The following is an 11,186-nucleotide window of genomic DNA, read 5'->3' as shown; positions in this document are numbered from 1 at the left end:
CTCCGGTCTCCTTGTCCTCTGGGTCAGGCCTCCTGGTAGTTCCCGGTCTGCCCCTCTGCTCTGCCCGAGGTTCCTTCAGCAGTCTTTGGGGCTGCTTCCACAGCTGCGCTCAGGTCTGCACCGGGTCCTCACTGGAGGTCCAAGCCTGGGCTGGAGCTCGTTATTCAAGCCTAGGGCACTGCCTTTGCCTGCGCTGCTGCTCTTAGCGCCCAGCTTTCACCCCCGCAGAAGGTAGTGAAAGTCCGTGGGCTGGAGATCTTTATTCGCCCCTGAGGCAATGCCTTCAGTTTTAGGGGCCTTTGTCCCAGCCGGAGGCGGTGCCTTCACCCACGTGGGCGCTCAGGGAGAGTCCCAGCCACCTGGGGTCCCTCGTCTTGCAGCGCACAGGTACGGGCTCCGGGGCTGCCAGTGATTTTCTGGTTGCCCCAGTCCTGTTTACCCTCTTGTGTGGTGTGGGGGGCGGGGGAGGGGCTTCTTCCTCTCGTGTTTTAGTGTGAACTGTTTCACCCCTTTAAAGTGTGGAAATGCCCCGATTCTGCGTACCTTCAATGCTGCGCCCTGTTGTGGGGTTCCTTCGTTCCTCTGGACTCGTTTTTATTTCCCCTTGAGGGGTTCTGTGTGGTTCGGTCAGGAGAGATCGAGCAGCTGCTCCTTACTCTGCCGCCATCTTAACCGGAAGTCACTTGTAGAGGGTTTTTAAGGCAAATTTAGAAACTTACCTGTGTTCCTATTAAATTTCATCTCAGTGTATGTAGTCATGTAGTCTTTTTTGTTAAATGGATTTGTTAAATTAAATGGAATTTAATGTGAAGATGGGAGGATCTGGGTTTGAATCATTTGATTTTAATCTGGCCTGAGACACTTCCCGGGCAGGGTGAATAATATAAAATCAGTACAACTGTTACCTGAGAGAAGTGTAAATAAGCCCATCTAGAGTACTGCCCAGACCCCCAACATGGAATCAGAGTTTATTTTGAGAAACGTTGGTTTCTCAAGGGGAACACCTTGGGAAACTTTCTTCTCTTCACTCTCTATACCAGGAATTCTTAACCTGAGGTCTGTGAACTTGGTGCTTTAGTTTGAGCTGTCTTTGGGTTGTAGAGGTTTTGGGGGCGGGGGGGGGGGGGGAAGTGACTTTTTATTTCAAAATTGTATTTTATTTTTTTGTTATCAAGTATTTTTTTTCTCTCCTATCCTCTCTTACTGAAAACAAAAATAAAACCCTTATAATAAAAATTCACAGACAAAATAAATTCCTATACTGGCCAAATCCAAACATCTGTGTCTCATTCCAATATATTTTTTCTATTACCAATCTTCAGTAGATGGAAAGCATTCTTCATCACTGGTCCTTATAATTACAATGTTGTTGCTATAGTATACCGTCTTCTGGTTCTGCTTATTGACTGCAACAGTTCATAAAAGTCTTCCCAGTTTTCTTGGAAACCATCTCTAAAAGAAGGTCAGGGTTTCCTAGCCACATGACCCAGGGCAAATCACTTGCCCCTGATGACCTAGCCCCTACTACTCTTCTGGAAGGAAGGAAGGAAGAGAAAGAAAGAAAAGAAAGAAAGAAAGAACAGAAAGGAAGGAAGGAAGAAAGAAAGAAAGAAACAAGGAAATGAAGAAACAAAAGAAAGAATTATTGACTGAGTAGCCAGATTAGGGGTGGTTCCCAAAGGTGCTAACTGACCAAAGTGAAACTGATTCTCATTTCTACTTGGCTCTATTCAAGTGAAGAGCCACTTCAGGCCTTTCTCTCCCCACCAGAACCTTGTGGAGTATGACACTGCCATTGTTTTATGTTTCTATTGATTCTAGGTAAAGGACATTTAAAAATGGTTATGATTTTGTGAACTTCAAAAGATCAAAGTGAGCCACCAGAATTCCAAGTTGGGAATTGGAATCCATGCTGGTATCTGCCGGAAGTTAACTGGAGAAGAGCAAAGTTCCAAGAAACCTGCCTGTCTGGTTCACCTGTAGCAGAAATGCTGAATCATTCATCCATTATCTGTGACCCCATGTGGAGTTTTCTTGGCAAAGATAATTGGAGTGGTTTGCCATTTCCTTCTCCAGCTCATTTGAAGGTGAATTTGGTAAGACCAGTGTTACTGCATTAGAAACCATGGGATCAGGGGAAGCTAGGTGGCTCAGTAGATGGAGAGCCAGGGTTGGAGATAGAAAGTCCCTGGGTTCAAATCTGGGCTCAAACACTTCCTAGCTATGTGACCTGGGCAAGTCATTTAATTCCCATTGCCTAGCCCTTATCACTGTTCTGCCTTAGAACCGATATTTAATATTGATTCTAAAACAAGGTAAAGTTAAAAAAAAAAAAAAGAAAATAAGAAACCCAAGGATCAAAGTGGCATTGGGGAGAGTATGTTCCTAAGTTTGTTTGATTTGGAGAAGGGGGAGTTACTTCTGTTAATGCAGTATCTACATAGTAAGTATTTGTAAAAAAACTGATTGATGTTATGGTTAAATAGAACAAAGACTTGGAAAAACATTTATGAACTGATATCCTGAAATGACAGCTTGAGCCAGCAGCATTAGAGAAAAGATGCCCCAACTCATCTTTTGAGGCTTTAACCCCAAACTTCTTAACCACAGACTCCTTCAGGAGAGTCCATGAACTAATACAGGGGGAAATCCTACATCATTATTTCATTATGCTAGACTTCTTTTGTGATCCTATGTATTTTATTTTGTGCATTTAAAAACATTACTCTGAGCAGAGTGGGATTTTACAAATAGGATTTTTAAATAGGTTTTACAGACTGCTAAATAGGTTTATTTGATTAAAAAAAATTGAAGAAGCCCTACTTTAACCAGAGAGAGCTTCTTTTTCTCATCTTTTATCAATAATATCAATTATCAATAAGATAGTGCTGGTGGTTCCAATAGGAAATTACAATTACTTGGGTTGGTTATAAAGTTGCTAGACTTGCCTGTTGGGTTGGAGAAGGGGGAAAGGGTTTTTAAAGTTCCAAAGCAGAAGGCAGGAAGGGCTAGGTGATTAAGGTTAAGTAACTTGCCCAGGGTCAAACAGCTTAAGAAAATGGCACATATATCTTTAAAAATATTTTTTTTCTTCTGTCTTATAATCAGTACTATGTATTGGTTCCAAGGCAGAAGCATGATAAGGGCTAGGCAATGGGAATTAAATGACTTGCCCAGGGTCACACAGCTAGGAAGTGTTTGAGCCCAGATTTGAACATAGGGACTTTCTATCTCCAGACCTGGCTCTCAATTCACTGAACTAGTCAGCTGCTCCCATTTAGGAATCATTTTAAAGGAAGAGTTTTTAAGAATTTAAATTATCAGTATCTATAGCTTGGCCTCTTCTTAAAAGAATTAACCAAGTCAAGTTCCAGGTAGTCAACAGGAACAAGCCCAGAAAGAGGGAAGGGTAAATTTCTTTTGCACAATTTCCAGTACTTAGCACAGTAACACAGTGGAGAGAGTGCTAGACTTCAAGTTAGGAAGACTTATCCTGGAATCAGACATAATCATTAAGTAAAGTCCCATAATTTTTAAACAATGAATGACAGGTTTCTGTAGTCTAAAGTTTGTGGGTATGCCTTGACATTTGGGCTAATGGACATTTTAAACTTACCCTAGTGCAAAATCAAAAAGACATTAATACTGGTAACATGTGCTTCAAGTACAAAAAATGAGAGAAAAACAAAGGAAACTCAAATACTGTATTGCACATACAAAGAAAAGAATAATTTAAAGAATGTTTTAAAAATCAAAAATATGTAGCTTACAATCAATGACACACTATGTCAGCCAAGGAGAGGTAGAATACAAAGGTTTCTCACCCAAAAATGAAATCAATTTCCTTTTTAACTTAGCCATGATCCACAGTGTGAGTGCAAATGATTTTCACCAAGTAACAGATTTATAAAACAGTAGTATAACAGGTAATGCATTCAAAGAAGTACCAAAATCCCCAAAATTACAAAAACACATTTAATGACAAAAGCAAGCAAACCCACTATCATTAGGATTCACATGAGTCTATAGCCACTTCTTGGGTGACATTTTAAAAAACTATGAAGCTCATGGATACTTGTCACAAGTTCTACAGATCTAGCCAATCTTTCAACCTTGGCAGAGATATTTTTTAACAAAGTCTATTACTGCCATCATTCCAAAATTTGACAGGAGAAACCAGAAAAAATCTCTGCTGCTAATGAAAAACTTTTGGGTCTAAAATGTCACCAAGAATTTAGATCATTCTGGTGGAAGAGTAGAGTAAGTTGAAAAGTTACAAATATAAAAACCCATTCAGAAGCTACTAGGCTTCCCAGGAAAACCCTTCCCACCTCCTGACTGAGATTATAACCTATCACAGGGTAACCAAGCCCCTTTTGGGGAACCTCCCTCCTTCTGGTATGAGACTGTAACAGTGTAAAAGATCTATCCCATCCATTTCAATGTGGAGCCCAGGACTAAATAGTGAAAAATCACTTCAGATGTCTCATCCATTACATTTTTATTAAATGCAGAGATGGGGAATGCAACAGTGCTACTGCACTTCAACTACTAAATGGACCCTTTACCTCTTGTTACAAACAACTCAAAGGCAGTCAATCAGAGGTACTGGTGCTTTAGATATCTAAAAGTCACTTCTGAAGACCCCTTAAAATTAATTTTAAAAAATTTTAGGTCATTAAACTTTCCAAAAGTTGTATACAGGTTGTAACCAGTTTGATGGAGTCCATTCATCATCATCTATGTGACAATTAACAAAGGCAAAGGAACAAAAGGCCATTTAGGTAATATGTGACCTTGATGGATCTGGTGACAAACCCAACATCCATTAGAACCTATGGTTTTGCCACTGAAAAGAATTTGTCCAAGTTGACTATGGGCTTTTACAATGGTATTTTCTCCAGTCCAGTCATTAGGGGAGGTACAAATAAAGACAATGTAACAGAACATATAGCTAATAGCCAAAACACAGTAGCTGAAAGTGATTCAGTGTAACAGAATAGTTTAGATCAGATTAATATGTGAACTTAAAAAGCAAAATTGAATTTTAAAGCAAACACTCAGGAAATACAATAAGCATGACAGGATACAGGCTTTGAATTTAAGAGTCCTTTTTTCCAATTCCAATAGAGACTTGTTCACTATTTGGAGGGAAACAAAACTGAAAGAGTTAACATCAATAAAACAATGGATTCTGAAAAGGCTTAAAATTCACCTCCAGATCTCATTAAGTTTCCTTCCCCTCTCCAGTATCATCATCCATCTAGATTCCTTTGGTCACTGGAGTTCCCCATAAATGCACTGGGCACGGTGTGGGCAAATTGCATATTGGATGTGTTGCAAAGACTGGGCAGGCCAAAATGACAAGGGGGTGTAAGGAGATGAATCTCCACCCCCTGAATCTCAGGATCAAGCTAATTGCAAGGACAAGCGCACCCAGGAATGGTAGGAAGAAAAGACATCCTAAAACTGTAAGCTGCATGAGCTTGGTAAGGCTCTCTGGAAACAGGAGCTATTTGAGATAGGCAGGAAACTGAGCCATGTTTGCAATCTCTACTTCCTGTCCACCCTAGTATGCACTGCCTAGGAGTAAAAGCCTCACAAAGAATGTTTGGAAGAAGAGTTCTGTTCCTTCCCCCCCCTACAGGGGTAAAAACCAATGGCTCCATGATACCTCAGTCCCTGATCAGCTCAAAAATCAGCTTGAAAGGGGCAGCTGGGTAGCTCAGTGAATTGAGAGTCAGACCTAGAGACGGGAGGTCCTAGGTTCAAAGCCGGCCTCAGACACTTCCCAGCTGTGTGACCCTGGGCAAAGTCACTTGACCCCCATTGCCCACCCTTACCACTCTTCCACCTATGAGCCAATACATAGAAGTTAAGGGTTTTAAAAAAAATCAGCTTGAAAGCTAGATGGGGTGGGGCTGAGCAGCATGGAAGGGGCTGCTCTTAAAAAAAAAAAAAAAACTCAGCTTAGAAAGCCAAAGCAAGCAAGGGAAAAGGGGGGTTTAGATCTCATCCTCTGTGCAGAAAAAAACAAGGTGCTTCTAAACAACTCTCAAACCCTCAGGCAATTAGGAATGGACTACAGTAGTTTTCTAGTTTTCGAATAGCAGAAATGGCAAGAACCCCCAGGCAGTGTCTGGTCAAACCTGGGAGGTAGTGGCAGCAGCAGCAGCAGCAGTGGGAGCAGGGGAGCTAGAGCTGCAAGAGTGCAGGGTGTGCAGAGATGCAGCTACCCGGCTCTCATGGTGGACAAAGCCCCACCACCAGGAAAACTCCTTATCTTTACTCAAAAGGCTATCTTAAAAAAAAATTGAGAATTCTTTTTCCAGTTTTGCTGGTTGCCACAAATGTAAGATTAAAATTAATATCCAATAACTCCAAGTATATTTTATAAGATTTATTAATAATCACTTGAAGTAGAGGAAAGTAAAAACTGTGAGTAAAGAGCAGCTTCCTAGACCATGAAAGCAGAAGAGAGGGAGGGGTTACACAAAACTTTATCTTACAAAATGTAAGGATGTACTATGGGGACGAGAGTAGGATTCTGGGAAATGAAGTCCTAGGGTACAAATTTCTAATTACACAGAACTTAATGTTTGTGGAATTAAACAAGGGTTTTTGGATAGTGTTCCTTTCTCAGACCATGTGTTACTGATTTGAGGTTCTGATAACACTGTTAGTTTTACATACAGTATTGATATAAAGAGAAAAAGTAGTCTTTGTACCAAGGAAAAGAATATGAGAAATACTTGTGCACCATCCATAGAACATAGCTATGAGCCACCTTCTAAGAAAAGAATCAGTTTGAACAAACAAAATAAAAGCACTATTTATTTCAAATAAATACTGTGTCAGGCCAGTTCCCAGTAAACTGATAGAGAATGGGGGAGGAGATGGAAGTAGTTGCTGAATTAATTCCCAGATTCGATGAGTGGTCTCTGTGCTAAAGGGTGAAGTTAGCCTCAAACTCTGAACCTTCACTTTTGTTCTTCATGCTTCAAAGTAAACTTGAAGAGAACTTTGGAGCTTCAGCGACTTGGAGGGCAAAGCAAGACTAAAGATGAGTTAAGTCAACAAGTAATAAGCCTTTACAATATAACAAGCATTGTGCTAATAACTGAGGATATCGAAGAAAGGCAAAATCAGATCCTGTTCTCAAAGAGTTCATATTCTAATGGGGAAGATAACATACTAAACAAACAAGTTACATACAAATTAATGGGGATAGTCACAGAGAAAAGGTGCTAGTGTTAAGGGGGATGAGGAAAATCTTCTTGTATAAGAAGAAATTTTAGTGGGAATTTGAAAGAAGCCAGGGAAGACAGTTGGCAGAGCAGGGAGAGCATTCCAGGAATGGGAAACAACCATTGCAAAGACATGGAGTCAGGAGACAGAGCACTATGTTTGAGGAAGAGTAATAAGGCTGATATTGCTGGATCATGGAGAATTTAGAGGGGAGTAAAGAATAGAAGATAGAAGGTACCAGATTGTGAATGGTTTTAAAAACCAAAGGACTTTACTTGATCCTGGTGGTTTACTGAACTTGGGCATAGGAAGTAGGGGGAGTAGAGTGGAACATGATCAGACCTAAGCTTTAGGAAGATCTCTTTGGCAATTAAGTGGAAGGAGAATGGACTAGAAAGAGATTTGCAGCTGAGAGACTTGTCTAGGCATGAGGTGATAAGCACCTGCACCAAGACAGTGGTTATATAAGTAGAAAAGCAGCAGAAGCAGAATGACTTAGAGCAAAGTGGGAAAAGAAGAGATATAGTGCAATTGCTTCATGCTGAGACCAGCTGAATAGAGAAAAACAAGCTTTTGCCACTGCCGCTGGGAGCTGATCTGATCAGAGCTTGGAGAGCTGTCTTAGGAAAAGGAGATGCTAAGATGTATTTTGCTGCCAACTAAAGTTTTCATGGTGGCAATTCTTCAGAGATTTGTCTACCTTCCTCTTTACAGTACCCTCTGACTGAAGAAGACGCTCTCAGAGCCCAGCTCTGTGGATTCCCAAATTGGGGAGCTGCTTTGCTAAGAGAGTGAAGCCTGACTTCACTAACACACCAGTCAAGAGAGTAAACTTCTCTGCTTTCACTAAAAGAGCTACAATTACTTTGATAGCTGAAGAGTAGTAAAGAAAAACATCTTGAACCAGCAGATAAAGTATAGACCTAAGGATATTAGGAGCTTAAAGACATGAATCCAGAATTGGTTGAGTTGTTCCAGGCACATGAGTTTCCCTATTTAGGTGCCTCTCTAAGTTTCCATAAGATTGTACCCACTTTCCCCAACAGACTTGTGCATATGGATGGGAGATAATGACCCAGGTTTATGGGTTGAACCATTATGTCACTTTATTATTCTGGCTTTAATTTGTTAAGTAAATGCTTTATGATTAAGAGTTTGTAGTGGAGGTAGTGAGGTAGCTCAGTGGATTGAGAGCAAGGTCTAGAGATAGGAGGTCTTGGGCTCAGGCTCAGACACTTCCTAGCTGTATGACCCTGGGCAAGTCACTTAATCCCCATTGCTTAGCCCTTACCACTCTTCTGCCTTGGAATCAATACTTAGCATTGATTCTAAGACAGAAGGTAAAGGGTTTTATGGTGTCGTTTTTTTTTTTTTTTTGAGTGAGTAGTGAACTCAGATGTTCATCCCCTCCACATATTAGGTATATACCCTAAGGAGGTCACTGACGAAAAATAAAATCCCAATATACACTAAGATATTTATACCAGGGGGGCAGCTGGGTAGCTCAGTGGATTGAGAGCCAGGCTTAGAGACGGGAGGTCCTGGGTTCAAGTCCGGCCTCAGATACTTCCCAGCTGTGTGACCCTGGGCAAGTCACTTGACCCCCATTGCCCACCCTTACCACTCTTCCACCTAGGAGCTAATACACAGAAGTTAAGGGTTTAAAAAAAAAATTAAAAAAAAAAAGATATTTATACCAGCACTTGGTAGCTAAAACTAAACTTAAACAGTTTATGCCCATTGTGAAGATAGAATTCTCTCTCTTTGTTATTTCTAATGTAATCAATCAGCAACCTTTAGTTTAATCAATCAAAACCTGAAAACACCCCTACTTAACACTTGACCAGTCACTAGGTGGAAGAGTTCACAAGTCAAAAACCCTTACTTCCAAAGGGGACTGCCCAGCCCTGGGTAGGGCTAAGCAGTTTGGAAGCTGTGACTGGTTCCTCTGAAGAGGGGAAAAGACAAGAAGTGATGTGGAAAAAGGACTATAAAAAGGCCATGGTTTCCTGGATTCAGGACTGGGTCTTCTTCTCTCTTCCCATCTTCTGGCTTGGAGTCATTCTTGCCTTGGTGCTTGAAGAGACACTTCCCCTGGATCCTGTGGTGGTGAGTGGAGTGATTCCGTCCTTGGTTCTTCAGCGAGGAGACCCTCTATGCTCATTGGCACTTCGGTGGGACACTCCCTTCAGTGTGAGTTCTGGTGAGATTCTTGGAGGTCTTAATCTTGTGTGCACTGAAGGTTCTTAGCAGATTCTTCAGCATCTCCTGGCTCTTTGGATTTCAGCTTCCTAATTAGGACTTTGGATTCTGGTGAAATTCACTTTTGGATTTGCATTTGTGGTCTAGAAACATTAGGATTAAACTTAGGGTATTTGTAGCTAGGCAGCACTTTCTGTCTTTTACATTTCCCACTTTCATTCTTTCTTACCTCATTGTAAAATAAAGCTGCTAGAGTCATTTTGACTTAAAGGGATAATATTTTAAATCAGCAACCACAATATTACTTTAGAATTCTAACATTTAGCATAAAAACTAAATTTAAATTCTTACACAATCAACTGGAGAATGACTAAACAAATCATAAACAAATACCTGATGTGATAGAATTATTACCAGGCTATAAGAAATGAAGAATAGAAAGAGGCATGGAAAGAATTACATGAAATGATGCATAATGACTACGAGAAACAAAAACATAAAACAATAACAAGAAAATGTAGCAAAATTACAAAGAACAAATTTAGCCCCAAAGAAGAGATGAGAATATATCTCCCCAACTTTTTTGGACACAATAGGAGGTCTGGGAGAATGGAATATTGAATATGTTTTCAGATTTTTTTAATATAGTCATCAGTTTTGTTCATTTTTTCTCTTCTTTCTCTTTTTCCTTCTAAAATACTTTTTTAAGAGGCAGCTAGGAGGCTCACTGGATAAAAAGTCAAGCCAATACATAGGAGGTCCTGGTTTCAAATCTGGTCTCAGACACTTCCTACCTATGTGATCCTGGACCAGTCACTTAAACTCAGTTGCCTAACCCAGTAAGCTCTTCTGCCTTGGAAATGATACTATCATCTGAGACAGAAGGAAAGAGTTTTAAGATATATTTTATTTCTTATACAAGATGGAAGAGGGAGGTAAAACATGTAAGGGAAATTTTTGGCAATATAAAAACAAAAACTATTAAAAAAATTTATTTTACAGTGGAAATGCATATTGGCCAGGGGAGGGAGGGAGGTCGGGGGGTGAAGGGGAAAGTAAGAGCATAAATCATGTAACCATGTTAACTTTTCTAAAATATAAATTTTAATAAATGATAAAAAAAATTTATTTTAAACAAGAAAGAGCTAATATGAGGGAGAAAATGTATCAATTCCCTTAAACATTAAGCACATTGGTAGGACCTTAGAAGCTACAGTTGTACATAGTAAACATAAAACTTTCCCACACTAGGATTAGCCCCAAGACCCTGAGAGTGAGTTGTAGCCAGATGGTCACATCTTAGAACTACCCTAACCTGCCAATATAGATGCAGGAAGGGTAAGTAAGCCAGCCCAACTCAAAGAGAGAAAAGAATTGGGGATTGGTGCCATGCCTATTCTACATTTCCAAAATGAGGTTAGCATAAAATGTGATCTCCAAACTTTTTTGATCAAGTACTCATAGCAATAAAACTTTGAACATACATTCTCAAAATATATACATCCCAGGGTTAGGGATGAGGCAAATAAAAATTTTTTTAGACATGCCATTTCATACCAGAGGTGGTCTGAATTTTTTTTCTTTTATGAGTATTTGCATTATGTTATTGCAAAATCTGGATTTTCTTTGTGTGTTATCTGCTGGCTGTTAAGTTCTTTTTTTGAAAACTTTAGCTTTTTTTTAACTTATTTTAACTTTAAAAAATAAACCATATATTTGTGGTATTAAAAGATAAA

The sequence above is a fragment of the Gracilinanus agilis genome, chromosome 4, assembly GCF_016433145.1.
Source record: "Gracilinanus agilis isolate LMUSP501 chromosome 4, AgileGrace, whole genome shotgun sequence".
Lineage (NCBI taxonomy): Eukaryota > Metazoa > Chordata > Mammalia > Didelphimorphia > Didelphidae > Gracilinanus > Gracilinanus agilis.
Note: the sequence above shows the minus strand (reverse complement) of the source record.